This window comes from Bufo gargarizans, chromosome 2 (genome assembly GCF_014858855.1).
Source record: "Bufo gargarizans isolate SCDJY-AF-19 chromosome 2, ASM1485885v1, whole genome shotgun sequence".
Taxonomy (NCBI): Eukaryota; Metazoa; Chordata; class Amphibia; order Anura; family Bufonidae; genus Bufo; species Bufo gargarizans.
The window spans coordinates 137,314,031-137,330,506 of record NC_058081.1 but is presented as its reverse complement, the minus strand read 5'-3'; positions in this window follow the sequence as shown (position 1 = coordinate 137,330,506).

The following is a 16,476-nucleotide window of genomic DNA, read 5'->3' as shown; positions in this document are numbered from 1 at the left end:
CCTCATCTGACACCTCTCTGCCCAAGCCTCCAATTTATACAGATCCATCTGCAGCTGTATACTGTCCTCTTCAGTGTTAAATACTTTGCACAGTTTAGTATCATCTGCAAAAATTAATATTTTACTGTGCAAGCCTTCTACAAGATCATTAATAAATATATTGAAGAGAATAGGGCCCAATACTAACCCCTGTGGTACCCCACTAGTGACAGTGACCCAACCTGAGTGTGTACCGTTAATAACCACCCTCGGTTTATTTACCCACATACAGACATTTTCCCCCAGTCCAAGCATTCTTATTTTATATACTACCCTTTTATGTGGTACAGTGTCAAATGTTTTGGAGGAGTCCAGATATACGATATCCATTGATTCGCCGCGGTCAAGTCTAGAACTTACCTCCTCGTAGAAACTGATTAAATTTGTTTGACATGACCGATCCCTCATGAAGCCATGCTGATATGGCATTTTTTGCTTATTTTCATTGAGGTACTCCAAGATACAGATGTAGCAGGGTTAGCACTCAAACTCTTAACTCAAATTTCTTAAATCATCGTGTTATCTTGAAACAAAAGCCACTCTACTACATCAGTAGCATCTCTTAGAAAACATTCAAACAGTTTACCCACTACAGATGTTAAACTTTCCGGGCTCTGTTTTTGAACCCTTTTAAAATATTGGCACCACATTTGCTATGCGCCAATCCTGTGGAACACTCCCTGTCGGTATAGAGTCCTTAAATATCAGAAATAAGGGTTGGCTATGACATGACTTAATTCTCTTAAGATACGGGGGTGTATGCCATCTGGTCCCGGCTATTTGCCTATTTTAATCTTTTTAAGATGCCGCTGTACTTCTTCCTGGGTCAGACATGGCACTTTTAATGGGGAATTTATTTTACATTCTGTATTTCATCTGACAGTTTATTTTCTTCAGTGAATACAGTGGAGAAAAAAAATATTTAATAGTTTTGCTTTCTCCTCATCACTCTATGCAACTCCCCCTCATTACTCTGCAAAGGGCCGACACCTTCAGATTTATGCTTTTTAACATTTATATAATTGAAGAACATGTTAGAGTTAGTTTTACTCTCTTTGGCAGTTAATCTCTCGGTCTCTAGTTTGGCTGCTTTTATTTGTCTTTTACATATTCTACTTTTTTCCTTATAGTTTTTCAATCTTTCTTTGCTACCCTCCTGTTTTAGTGATCTAAATGCTTTCTTTTTGTCATTTATTGCTTTCTTTACATTGCTTTACAGTTAGTTAGGCCTATGGCTTCTCTTAGTTGCCAAAATTTAGCTTTTTTGAAGTTTGGTATTTTTGTTCCTTCCTGAAGAAACACTATTTTGAATGACAATTGGAAGGTTATTACTTTATGGTCACTATTTCCCAGATGCTCCCCAACCGGCGCATCTGTTGTTCTGTTAGGTCTATTGATTACCAAGTCCAGTGAGGCCGTCCCTCTAGTCGGGTCCTGAACCAGTTGGGAAAGGTATCTATGCATACACACTTACACAGAGAATGCTATAAATCACTGAAATCCCCTGTGTACAGCTATCAGTGACTAAAAGCTACAGTGGGTCAAAAAAGTATTTAGTCAGCCACAATTGTGCAAGTACTCCCACTTAAAAAGATGAGAGAGGCCTGTAATTTTCATCATAGGTATACCTCAACTATGAGAGGCATAATGAGAAAAAAAATCCCCAAAAAATCACATTGTCTGATTTTTAAAGAATATATTTGCAAATTATGGTGGAAAATAAGTATTTGGTCAATAACAAAAGTTCATCTCAATACTTTGTTATATACCCTTTTTTGGCAATGACAGAGGTCAAATGTTTTCAGTAAGTCTTCACAAGGTTTTCGCACACTATTGCTGATAATTTGGCCCAGTCCTCCATGTAGATCTCCTCTAGAGCAGTGATGTTTTGGGGCTGTCACTGGGCAACATGGACTTTCAACTCCCTCCAAAGGTTTTCTATGGGGTTGAGATCTGGAGACTGTCTAGGCCACTCCAGGACCTTGAAATGCTTCTTACGAAGCCACTCGTTCGTTGCCCGGGCGGTGTGTTTGGGATCATTGTCATTCAGCAACGTTTCATCTTCAATGCCCTTGCTGATGGAAGGAAGTTTTCACTCAAAATCTCATGATACATGGCCCCATTCATTCTTTCCTTTACACGGATCAGTCGTCCTGGTCCCTTTGCAAAAAAAAAAAACTGTCCCAAAGCATGATGTTTCCACCCCCATGATTGACAGTAGGTATGGTGTTCTTTGGATGCAACTCAGCATTCTTTCTCCTCCAAACACGACGAGTTGAGGATTTACCAAAAAGTTCTACTTTGGTTTCATCTGACCATATGACATTCTCCCAATCCTCTTCTGGATCATCCAAATGCTCTCTAGCAAACTTCAGACGGGCCCGGACATGTACTGGCAGGGGGACACGTCTGGCACTGCAGCATTTGAGTCCCTGGCGGCGTAGTGTGTTACTGATGGTAGCCTTTGTTACTTTGGTCCCAGCTCTCTGCAGGTCATTCATTAGTTTCCCCCATGTGGTTCTGGTATTTTTGCTCGCCGTTCTTGTGATCATTTTGACCCCACAGGGTGAGATCTTGCGTGGAGCCCCAGATCAAGGGAGATTATTAGTGGTCTTGTGTGTCTTCCATTTTCTAATAATTGCTCCCATCAAGTTGCTTGCCTATTGCAGATTCAGTCTTCCCAGCCTGGTGCAGGTCTACAACTTTGTTTCTGGTGTCCTTCCACAGCTCTTTGGTCTTGGTCATAGTGGAGTTTGAAGTGTGACTGTTTGTGGTTGTGGACAGGTGTCTTTTACACTGATAACAAGTTCAAACAGGTGCCATTAATACAGGTAACGAGTGGAGGACAGAGGAGCCTCTTAAAGAAGAAGTTACAGGTCTGTGAGAGCCAGAAATCTTGCTTGTTTGTAGGTGTCCAGATACTTACTTTACCGAGAAATTTACCAATTAGTTCATTAGAAATCCTACAATGTGATTTCCTGTATTCTTCCCCCCCCCCATTCTGTCTCTCATAGTTGAAGTGTACCCATGATGAAATTTACAGGCCTCTCTCATCTTTGGGAGAAACTTGCACAATTGGTGGCTGACTAAATACTTTTTTGCCCCACTTGTATCTATGTGTACACACTTACACAGAGAATGCTATAAATCACTGATAACACCTCCCCGATGTGCAGCTATCAGTGACTGATAGATATCTATGTATACAAACTTACACAGAGAATGCTATTGTCACGCTTCGGTGTAGGAGGGATACACCACACCGAGCATAAGAGGGAAGAGGGAAACAGGGAATCAGGCCTAAAAACTAGGGAAGGAAGAACGACACCTCCTAGTAAAACCCTAGCTAAGATCCTGCCTCACTACCACTACTGAACAGACCCCAGGTGTGTTCATACATAGGAATACCTAGAGTCCTATCTAGCCCTATAGGACCCTGGTACAAAAAGCAGGGACTACCTGTTTCTCCAAATGGAAGGCCGAACAGGAGTCTCCTTCAGGCCTAATACAAACAATAGGGAAAAGCAACACACAGAACCCAAAGAAAATACAAGAAGGGAAAGGAAAGACTTAACTTTAAAGGAGCTATGGAAGCACCAGGAACTCTGCCGAGATCCACACACCAGCAATCCACAACTGAAACTATAAACAGCACAGCATAGTTGGAGAAAGCAACTATAAATATGGAAGGTTAAATGACCACATTAGCAACACCTGAGGCAAGGGGTGTGGCCATACCAGAAACAACACAGACGCCTATTGATCCACATGGAGAACCTGTCAGATCAAACCACGTGTTGCCAGTCTCACCGATCTCCTGCCTCCTGTCGCGGGAACGTCCGTGACCGCTATCAATCACTAAAAAAAAACCTCCCCTGTGTACACCTCTCAGTGACTGACAGCTATCTATGTATACAAACTTACACAGATAACTTTTTGGGGGCCAAAAGTAGTTGTTAAACATTTTTTTAGATCCAATGTCATTCTTTACCAACCTGTCCTTTAAATTACGTGCCCTTCTGTACGACATTAATGGTTTATGTTTAAACTCCATAATATCCTTATGGCCACTAGTTAGGATGGACCAATGTCTGTTGATAATTTTGCTTATATGTGTACTAGCCTCACTATACGTAGAGACAAAAGGTATCCTACTGATATTGTCCCTAGTGGTTTTATTGAAAAGTTGATGTCTATCTCTTTGGTGTATACGGGCTTGTTGTTCCCGTAATACAGCAGAGGGATATTGTCTTGATTGAAATAACGTGTTATCGTATCGAGTGTCTTCTCCAATGTTGCTTGTTCGCTAATGATCCTCTTTGCCCTAGTAAATTGACTAAATGGCAAAGACTGGACCATTTTGCAAAGATATGCACTGTCATGTCTAAATATAGTATTTCGGTCTGTGGATTTCACATATAAATGCATACTCAAAATGGTGTCATGGATGCTTACATTAAAGGGCTTCTGTCACCCCACTAAACTCTTATATTTTTTTTTTGGGTACTTATAATACCTATACTGCAATATATCTATACATTATGTTATTAATCATTTTCGTTCTGTAGATAAGGCAAAAAACATACTTTTATAATATGCTAATTACCTGTCTACCAGCAAGTAGGGGGTCTACTTGCTGGTAGCAGCCGCAAAAAACCGCCCCCTCCTCCTGTTGATTGACAGGGCCAACCGCGATCTCCTCCGGCTGGGCCTTTCTGCATTTCAAAAATCATGCGCCTGTCTTGATTCGGCGCAGGCTCTCTGAGAGAAGGAGGCTCGCCTCCTCAGCACTCCCTCAGTGCGCCTGCGCCAATGACATCACCGAAAGAGAAGATGTCATCGGTGTAGGCGCACTGAGGGAGCGCTGAGGAGGCGAGCCTCCGTCTCTCAGAGCGCCTGCGCCGAATCAAGACAGGTGCACGATTTTTGAAATGCAGACAAGGCCAGCCGGAGGAGGAGATCGCGGCTGGCCCTGTCAATCAACAGGAGGAGGGGGCGTTTTTTTGCGGCTGCTACCAGCAAGTAGACGCCCTACTTACTGGTAGACAGGTAATTAGCATATTATAAAAGTACTTTTTTTGCCTTATCTACAGAACGAAAATGATTAATAACATAATGTATAGATATATCGCAGTATAGGGATTATAAGTACTCAAAAAAATAAAAAAAGAGTTTAGTGGGGTGACAGAAGCCCTTTAACATCTAAAAAATGAATGGCTTACTGTGAAAATTCCAAAGTAAATTATATGTCAAGAATCAAGTTGTTCAAAAAGGAATAGAACAACTCAAGTTCTGGAACTGTTCCTGTCTAAATCACAAAAAATATAATCAATGTATCTCTACCACTCCAGCACATGGTTAAAGTGGTGGGACACATAGATGAGCTGTTCCTCCATATGGCGACGACCATGTTGCGTAAGTAGGCGCCGCGTTCATCCCCATGGCCGTCCCCCTTATTTGCATATAATAATACTCATTGCCTAATAATTCTGCACGTAGTGTATAGATACTGACAATATCAAAAGAGGCCAAGATAGTAGGTAGTATTTAGTGTTAGGTTCCCGTCTTACAGAGATCGCCTTGACGTTCGGCAGATGGGCTCAAATGGTTTTGTAAAAAATGCATTTGCCGAGCATCTCACTTTATAAATAAGAGTAGCATTAGCACTATAATATTTTTTGTGACTATGGCATTATTGTACTTTATCTGGTTATCATAATAATATGCGCATAATTTTCTGCCACCATATAACCAACATTCTAAAATTGATCATAATTCATAATTAGTAATTACCAGTGATTCCTTTTCAGCTGTGCAAATAGTGCTGCCCTGTAGAGGGAGGGATCGCTCACCTGCATATTGCTCAACATGATGGTCGGCCGGCATAATTGCTTGGCGTATGGGGTGGCACACTGCGCATTTCAGTAAGTCGACATCACGTGATAAGTCACATGATCGGATGAGTGGACAGCTGATTCATTCATAAAGTACGCGTATAGTAAAGATAGAGATACAGGTAGAGATACACTGGAATTATAGCCAGGGTAACGCAATCAAGATCAAGACACTGTGAAACAGGAGATGTGCTGCCCTCCAGCGCACTGTCCCCTGTTCAATATTTCGGTGGACCACACAGGGTGCAGCATATGGTTATATCATGTATAACATGTATCTTGCCACCGAGCATTACCAGCACATATCTATTTAGATGTGTTCCATAAATGTTATATAGGTCTTAATATTGTGGTCCACCGAGATATTGAACAGGGGACAGTGCGCTGGAGGGCGGCACGTCTCCTGTTTCACAACGTCTTGATCTTGATTGCGTTACCCTGGCTATAATTCCAGTCGAGTTTGCACCGCTGGCTCTCCTTTCCAGTATCAAGGTGTGCTGCCCTGGACTTGTTTTCCTTAGGTTAAATATATATATTGTGGGGACTCACTCTGGTAGACAGGATTAGCGGGAGCAGTATAGAGGCAACAACAAGTTCTTTGGATCAAACAGTTCAGTGTTTTATTCACACTTTAGGCAAGTGACAAAACAAGCAGTCATATTCAAACAAAAAGTCACCTTGCAGTGTTGGTAGCAATTCACACCATGTGGCAATTCTGCCTCAAAGAACCCTTGCTGATAGCAGCACCAACCTGTTTTCACGCCAAACAGGTAGCAAGCGTTTATCCAGACACAAGGCTCCCAGATCCCAACACATAGACATAACTTCTAAGCCCAGCTGCCTATTTAAGGACAGACCAGCAGCACATGCTCGGAGGAAAATACCTGTTTTCCCCAGACGAAACCTCTCACTGTGTCACATACTCCCCCCTTTGTTCAACCCTGGGGGGGGGGGGGGTAAACACATGCCAGACATTGTACCCGGGACAGGGCATCCGCGTTTCCCTGTAACCGGCCTGCCCTGTGTTCCACCAAAAACCTAAAGTTTTGTAGGGAGAGAAACCATCGGGTGACCCGGGCATTTCTGTCCTTGGTCTGGCTCATCTACTTGAGAGGGGAGTGGTCAGTCACCAAGCGGAATTTTCTCCCCAATAAATAATAGCGGAGAGATTCTAGTGCCCACTTGATAGCCAGGCACTCTCTCTCCACTATACTATACCGGATCTTGGCTGGGGTAAGCTTATGGCTGAGGAAGACAACAGGATTCTCCTCCCCGTTGAGACAGTACAGCACCGAGGCCTACTTCGGAGGCATCGGTCTGTACTATAAACTCCCTTTTGAAGTTGGGCGTCACCAAAACCGGGGTTTCGCACAGGGCCGACTTCAAAGCGGAGAAAGCCTCTTCCGCCCAATCATCCCAGCGAACGATCATTCATTTGTGTCCCTTTAAGAGACCTGTCAAGGCTGCGGCTAGAGTAGCAAAGTGGGGAACAAACCTCATGTAATAGCCAACCATTCCCAGGAATGACTTTATTAGCCTAGTGTTGATAGGTCGGGGCCAATTCCGTATCGCCTCTATTTTGTTCACTTGGGGTTTGATGACTCCGTGCCCAATTACATACCCCAGGTACTTGGTCTCTTCTAACCCTATCGCACATGTTTTTGGGTTAGTGGTTAACCCAGGTTTCCGAAGGGAGTCCACTACAGCATGCACTTTGGGTAGGTGACTTTCCCAGTCGGTACTGTGGATGACAAAATCGTCCAGGTAAGCCAAAGTGTACCAATGATGTGGGTGAAGCACAATCTCCATTAGTCGCGGGGGCGCCATGCAGACCAAAGGGTAAGACCTTAAATTGATACAGCCCTTCAGGCGTGATGAAGGCAGTTTTCTCTTTGGCAGCCTCCATTAAGGGCACCTGCCAGTACCCTTTCGCGAGGTCCAAAACAGAAAAATTCCGGGCTTGTCTTAACCTCTCGATGAGCTCATTCACCCGACATATGGGATAAGCATCGAATTTGGAAACCTCGTTAGGTTTTCAAAAGTCGTTACAAAACCGCAACGTCCCGTCCGGCTTGGGTATCAATACTATAGGACTGGTCCACTCACTTTTTGACTCCTCAATGACGTCTAGCTGCAACATTAGCTGCACCTCCTCTGATATGGCTTGTCGTCAAGCCTCAGGTACCCTGTATGGTTTTAACCGGACTTTTGCCTGAGGCTCAGTGAAAATGTCATGCTGGATTATGGAAGCGTGTCCAGAGAGGTCCGAGAACACATCCGTGTTCCGACTAACAAACTCCCTGGTCTCCTGAGTCTGTTTAGAGGAGAGGCTGTCAGCAACTTTTACTGTGGCAGCCGCCTCTCTTGCATCAGACAGGGGGCCGGTACCTCTTCTCCTAGAAAACCCGGCCGCGGGCTGTCATCTGTACAGATTTCCCTCTCTTTCCATAGTTTGAGTAAATTCACATGGTTAACCTGTTCCGGCTTTCGCTGCCCTGGTTGGTGTACCTTGTAGTTTACATCTCCATCCCCTGCCACCTAGCCAGGAACTTACTGTCTACGGTCGCACCAGAACCAAAACCAGATCACCCGGGTTAAAGATCCGGACGCAAGCCTGCCGATTATAGACCCAACTCTGGGCTCGCTGAGCTGCTTCCATATGCTCCCTAACACTGTCTCTATCCAATCTTGCACCTGGGTAACGTACTCAATGACACTTTTATGTGGAGTGGGTTGTTGTTCCCACGCCTCTTTGGCCACGTCCAAGAGACCGCGAGGGTGTCTGCCATATAGCAGTTTGAAGGGCGAGAACCCAGTAGAAGCCTGGGGTACCTCTCGCACTGCAAACATAATATAGGGCAGAAGGAGGTCCCAGTCCTTCCCATCTTTAGACACTACCTTTTTCAACATATTTTTTTATGTTTGGTTAAACCGTTTTATCAGACCGTCCGTTTGCGGATGGTAAACAGACGTCCGTAGTTGTTTTATGTGCAGCAACTTACAGAGTTCCCTCATCACCTTGGACATAAAAGGGGTCCCTTGGTCAGTCAGAACCTATTTAGGTAGTTCTACTCGGGAAAACATCTCCATTAACTCCTTAGCTATGAGTTTGGCCGAGGTATGTCGCAGTGTCTAGAATGACTAAGATCTGTTGATGCCCTCTGGTGGACTTCGGTACTGGGCCTATGAAGTCCATAGCTATTTGGCCAAATGGTACTTCGATAATCGGGAGAGGTGTTAGGGGACTACAGAAATATGGCTGGGGGCTAGTTATCTGGCAGGACGGGCAAGACTTACAAAACTCTTTCACTTCTTTGAATATGCTGGGCCAGTAAAACCGCTGTAGAATACGATCCTGAGTTTTCTGCAGCCCCAGGTGACCCCCGAGAACGTGTTGGTGGGCTAGATCTAACACAAGCTTGCGATAAGCCTTGGGGACCACCAACTGTTCAATAGGCTCACCCAGTAGTTGGTTTACCCAATACAACATATCTTGATGAACCACAAAACGGGGAAACACTGACTCTGCCCCAGGTTGTTGTGGTTCACCATCTACTATTAACACATTTTCCCAGGCGCAGGATAGGGTTGGGTCACAATGTTGGGCAGTACCAAAATGATCCCCGAGACATTGAGGTCTGCCAATTCAAAAGTCCTCCACATCTCCCACCATCACACTTAGCGGGGTTGTCTTCCCCTCTTCCACCAAAGTGGCGGTCACCCCTACCGCTGGCCCTTCGGTCTCTGGTTACCAGGGTTCTGGTCTCCCCCCTGAGCAAGGCCACTCTGCAAGGGTTACCCCTGTCTCATGGGTATCAGTCACTCTCATAGCAGGCCACAGTGCTGGGAAGACCGGGAAGTCTCTCCCTATTATGAGTTCATAATGTAGATTTGTGTCTCGTGGGTCCATCTACCGGCCACCGTGGTAGTCTTTTAAGTCTCCGTGGATGCACATCACCCTGACATTCCGGCCAGTATACTTAGTGGACTGTACCAGGGTAGCCCTTACTAGGGTCATCAGACTCCCTGAGTCCAGCAGAGCCTCCACCGGAGTGTCTCCCACTTCCACCTGGCATAAGTGATCTAGAGACTCTAGGGTACCTGTTGCACACAGCTTCCTGGCATATTACGACTGACAGTAGCCATAGTTAGTGTCCATGGGCTCAACGCGATGGGGACAGTCAACCCTTACATGGCCAGACTCCTGACACCACCAGCATACTATCGGAACCAGGTCCGCCGTGGGTACATCCGGGGCGGGTTTTATCGGCTCAAATTTCCGGGCCTGGGGTGGAGATTTCCGGGGTTTGCCGACCCCCCCTCCCGACACAACCCTCCTTTAGATTCCTGGTAGCTTCATAGCGTTCCACCAGGTCCACCATCTCAAGGGCATTGCCAGGAGACACCTGACCGATCCAGTGCTGGAGAGGGTGTGGCAAAGCCCTCCAAAACATATTGGCTAATAGTCTATCCAGCATAGCCGGGTACACAGCACAAGGCTGTAGCCACTTTTGCAAGAGGTGGAGTAAGTCATAATACTGGGTCCTCACAGGCTCAGCAGCCTTAAACCCCCACTCATGTACCCGCTGGGGCCGGACTAACACATTCATCCCCAGTCTTGACAAAATCTCACCCTTTATTTTTTGTCAGCTTGATTGCCGGGCAAGTCGAAATACACCCGCTGGGAATCGGATGGCAGGAATGGAGCAACGACCTCAGCCCACTGGTCACGGGGTAGCTTTTCCCTGATGGCCACTTTCTCGTACATCACCAGGTAGGTTTCGATGTCGTCTGTAGGGGTCATCATTAGGAATCACTTTAGGCAAGTGACAAAAAAAGCAGTCCTATTCAAACAAAAAGTCACCTTGGTGGTAATTCACACCATGCAGCAATTCTGTCTCAATGAGTCCTTGCTGATAGCAGCACCAACCTGTTTTCACGCCAAATAGATAGCAAGCCTTCATCCAGACATAAGGCTCCCAAATCCCAACACAGAGACATGGCTTCTGAGTCCAGCTGCCTCTCACTGTGTCACAATATATATATATATATATATATATATATATATATACACAGTAAATAAGGAAAAAAGGCAGCACCGGTGAAAGAAAAAAAATGAACTACCTTGGGTGCACAGCCCAATGGGAATAAGCTCACCCAATATAAAAAATATAAAAAGCGGGCAGCACTCACAGAAATGTGACAAAAATAAAAAGACTTTATTCACCCATATGGCAAGGCAACGTTTCGGCTCTATATAAGAGCCTTTCTCAAGCAAAGAACTCCATACAAGTGAGCAATATATACAAGTAAATCCATAAATCCATGTGCAAATCCAATACTGCAATTTGTGTGCAATTATGAAAATTACATCAACAATTATAAAGATATATTAAAAATAAGTGTGAACATATAGAATGTGTCGGCAGATAAGAACCATTTGGCCCATCTAGTCTGCCCAATATAAAACATGTGGCCCGTACGAGGATCGAACCTGCGACCTGGGCATTATTAGCACCACGCTCTAACCAACTGAGCTAACCGGCCATGTGTATACACACATACAATGTGACAATAAAACATTGCAATCAGCTGAGTGTATGCTATTAATCATCATAGATAATATAAAAAATTACATATTCATATAAATACAGTGAAATGTAGATAATTGATACAATAAAGTGCCACGTGCAGAAGATTAATTATGAGGGAGGAAGATTAGAAACGTCTGTGTACACAATTACCTAGACATGATGCGGCTTAATGTGTAATGAACGCCAAAGTTCAGCGTACCTGTGTTCGCACAGCACATGCCCATGATCGCGTTCCTGTCAGCCCGCACCCCCTGATGTCACGGCATCAGCAGGGTCTGTGCTGTTGAGTACACCAGCAACCGGCGGTCATATTCAGGAGGGGCAACCAACCACAACGAAAATCGGCACATGCGCCAGTCAATGTCATGTTGGATTGTCATTCAAAAAACACGGTCTCAGTCATATCTACATCTACCATGGCATATTATTACATTAAGGGCATGCAGGGAGTCAAGAGACCCATGGAAGGGATAGTGCCAGCTATCTGACAGACACCACCCATCCAAAGGTTATATCGGGTAGGGTCACGCCTGTCAGTGCGGGGCACATCACCGTATTCACCAAGGGTCCACTCCCTAAGCCCTCGAGGGTTCTCCTCATCTTGCAGAGACATGACTGCATAGACTAATAAAATATATCAACACTTATGAATAAAAATGCTAACTGGGCATGATGCGAGATAAATAAAATGCAGAGGAATCGCAAACACATCCGGTCAGTGTGGCCACATATCCATCCCGATCTTCGTCCCTTAGCAATGTGTTATCTACAAAAAAAGAAAAATGTGTTAATAAAGGAATATATGAATATAAAAATATTAGTTCTATATGAAACTACCTAAAAAGCAAAGACAAAGATGAATCTAATGGACAGGCTAGAGGGCAAGCCGCACTGCATCTCTATACCTTCCCGATTCTGTAATCAACATTAAGGCCCTTGGGCCGAAGTCTATTGAGAGTATGTATCCATTGTAGTTCTTTTTTCTTGAGGAGACTAACTCTATCGCCCCCCTCGTCTAGGTATCAGGATATGGTCAATGATCCAACATCTTAAATCTTTCTCTTAATGTCTAAGCTCAGAAAAGTGTCTGGATACAGGTAAATCAAGGCGTTTTCTTCTTATCGCAATACGATGGTTATTAAGGCGAGTTTTTAAATCGGTAGACATCTCGCCAACATGAAGCAAATTACATGGACAAGATAAAATATAGACAACATATTCAGAATTACATGTCAAATGGTAACGAATTTGATATGCAGTTCCTGAACCAGGATGTGTAAAGGTATTAGGGTCCATTCACACGTGGATCCGCAAAACATGGACATCAGCGATGTGCGTTCCGCATTTTAATAGAAAATGCCTATTCTTGTCTGCAATAGTGCTGCCCCATAGAAATGAATGGGTCCACAATGGGTCCACAATTCCGCTCTGCAAAATGCACAACCAAGACACGGGAAACAACCCGTACTTGGTTGAGTCAATGTGGACTGTCTAAAAATCTTTTTGGGTCCAATGTCTGCCCTAACCAAGTGGTCACGTAGGCTTCTAGACCTACGATACAACAACAATGGCGGACGGCTAAACTCAGGTATATCCTTTAAACATCCACCCAATATGTGCCAATGTCGTTTAATAATTTTGGCCATTTCAGCACTCAAATTTATGACTACAATGAATTACAATGTATCATGAGAAAACAGTCTCAGAATGGCCTGGATAAGTAAAAGCTTTCCAAAGTTATTACCACATAAAGTGACATATGTCAGATTTGTAAAATTAGACGTGGACATGGGGACATCAATTACCCTTGTTCATGAAAGGGTTAAACATCCACCCAATATTTGCCAATGTCGTCTAATAATTTTGGCTATTTCAGCACTCTGTTCAGTATAGGTAGATATAAAAGGAATTCTGGGCTGTCTATTCTTAGATTTCTGGTTAGCCAAAGTGGTCCTCCTTTCCAATGTGCAGACTGTATCCTTATGTTCTTGTAGCAGTTTGTATGGATAACCCCTTTTCAAAAATGTATTAATCATTGTGTCGATAGTAATATCAAAGCTGTTTTGTATGGATTCTATACGTTTCACTCTGAGAAACTGTGAATACGGGAGATGTCTTACCATCTTTCTAGGGTGACTGCTACTGTAGGATAAAATAGTGTTTTTGTCAGTAGGTTTGGTATATAATTGAGTATGTAGTCTGCTATTGGATAAGACCACTCTGGTATCCAGGAATTGCATTTCATCAGTAGATTGTACCAAAGTAAATTGCAATGCAACATCAATATCATTCAAAAACATTTGAAAATTCTGTAGTTCAGTCTCGCTACCAGTCCATATGAGTAGGACGTCATCTATGCATCTCCACCACCGCAATACATGTCTGAAGTGGTGGGACACAGACGACGTCCTCCTCAAAACACTGCATAAAGATGTTTGCGGCTGTTGGGGCCACATTGGACCCCATTGCCACGCCCCTTTTCTGCATATAGTACGTATCCTGAAATCAAAAATAACTGTGTCTCAAGATGATATTAAGTAAAGTTACATCAAAATCACAGGCCTGTTCAGAGTAGGAGGACATTTCCAACATTCTGTTCACAGCGGCAATCCCCCTATCATGATCTATAGAGGTATATAAGGTAACGACATCAAATGATGCCAGTATCGCAGTCTGTATACCTGACAAATCGACCTCTTCCAATTTGGTTAGGAAGTCAGAAGTGTCACGTATATGTGAGGGACCACCAGTTGCAAAACTGCGCAAAATCTTATAAAAAAAAAATAGAGATGTGACTAAATACAGAGTCTGAACCAGATACAATAGGGCATCCTGAAGGATCAATCAGAGATTTATGAATTTTTGGTAGTACGTATATAACCGGGGTTACCAGATGTGTAACATATAAATACTCAACAAGATCATTACCAATTACCCCGCCATTAATGCATCAGATAGACTCTGTTTTATCACCCTACATATATCAGGGTCAGTTTGTACAGCATAATAAACATCAGTATCACTCAATTGTCTTAAAATCTCCAAGATGTATTTTTGAGAGTCTATAATTACCACAGTGCCACCCTTGTCTGCCTGTTTTCTTGTGGCACTGGGATCATTATTAAGTTGTATAATTGCCTCTGCAGATGTAAGATTGGGATGCCTAAAGGGAGCAGACTGATTTGCCTCCCTAAGCAAATCAAACTCAGATCTGACAGCAGACATATATGCTTCAACTGCTGGTTCAGTCACAATAGGGTTAAAATTACTTTTTAAAGAGAGATTGACGATCCCTAGAGTGAATTCACTCAGACGACAGGTCTCTTATCTTTAAACCATGTTTTTAACTTAATAGCACGAAAAAAAGAAAATAAATCAACCTCCAAATCAAACCAGTTAGCATGCGTGTTTGGGCAAAAAGAAAGGCCCTTACTAAGGACACTCACTTGTGATGTAGTCAGTTCCTTGGAGGAAAGATTTACAACAGTCATTTCTTCTTGCTGGTCTGTGTGTTGTTCACATGAACACACGTTTTGTTGTTGCGCTTCCTTCTTATGTCTTTCCCATTAGAATTGTTGGTGTTATCAACTTGCCATGTATAGATAGAGCCTTTTTTATAGTCATTAAGATCTATATTCCATTTGGTCCTCTTCCCCTCCTCAGACTCTGTTTGAAACTTAGACAATGCGGTAGAAAGATATTCCTTGAATCAAGCCAGATCATCAGCAGAGAGCGGCGATTGGAATATTGCATCCATATCAGACAGTTCAGAGGTAATGGATAACAGTTCTTGCTGTAAATACTCAATATTCATTAAAAATAAAATTAAAGGCATATTTATTAGAGAGATCTTCAAGCCTTTTGCAATAAGTCGCATCACCAGAAAATAAATTCGGCCGCAAATGTGATCTTATACCCCTTGGTATTCGCTGGACCTTGTAGTACTCTCCCAAAGTCATGTGTAATTGTAATGATATACATTTCCTGGACAGAAACTCATACCTTCTTTTTATTTCTTTCACTGACGGGGTATTCACTGACGGGGTATTGAGAAAAGCTGCATCTCCCTCTATCCCATTTTTAATGCGATCAATCTTGTCCTGCGTATAGGTAATGCCAGCGGGTGGAATCAAGTCGGTACTAGACATGTTGAAAAAATTATATTAAATCATAAAAATAAATCATAAATCTCTGATTGATCCCCCAGGACGCCCTATTGTATCTGGTTCAGACTCTGTATTTAGTCACATCTCTATTTTTTGGGATAAAATTTTGCGCAGTTTTGCAACTGGTGGTCCCTCACATATACGTGACACTTCTGACTTCCTAACCAAATTCTTAAAGATCCAGTGGGCCTGATCACTGCATAGTGCATTGCAATAGTCATCTATTGCAATGCACTGTATAGTCAGTGCTACATTTACACTAAGGCAGATCAGACCCTCAGGGTTTGATCAGCCTTAGATACATGGCAGCCCAGTTGCCATGGCAACAATTGCGCCACTGCCATTGCAGTAGCGGCAGAGCGATGCAGGAGAGAGGGAGCTCCCTCCCTCTCAACCCCATGGATGCAGCATCTATGGGGTTAAACTGCCGATCGGTGCCAGCACCGATTTCGCCAGTTGCAGCAGAGTGTTAGCTGTAAGTTACAACGAACGCTCTCTGCTGATGGCAGCGGCTCCATTCCTGAGCTGCTGCCATCACTGGCTGTCTGGAGGAGATCGCTGCACGGGGCATAAGGGGGGCAATGGGGGCACACGGGAGGGCAATCCCAGCATAAGGGGCTACTATAAATGGCAGGGGCACAGGGGCACAATGGGTGTCGTACCCAATTTCAGGCTGTGATCTCCACTCTGCATTTTTACAGTGCCGTGCTCGGATTGGTTAGTCTGCATAGCTAGCCATAGCTAACCAATCAGAGCGATCATCGGCAAGGGACCACTCTGATT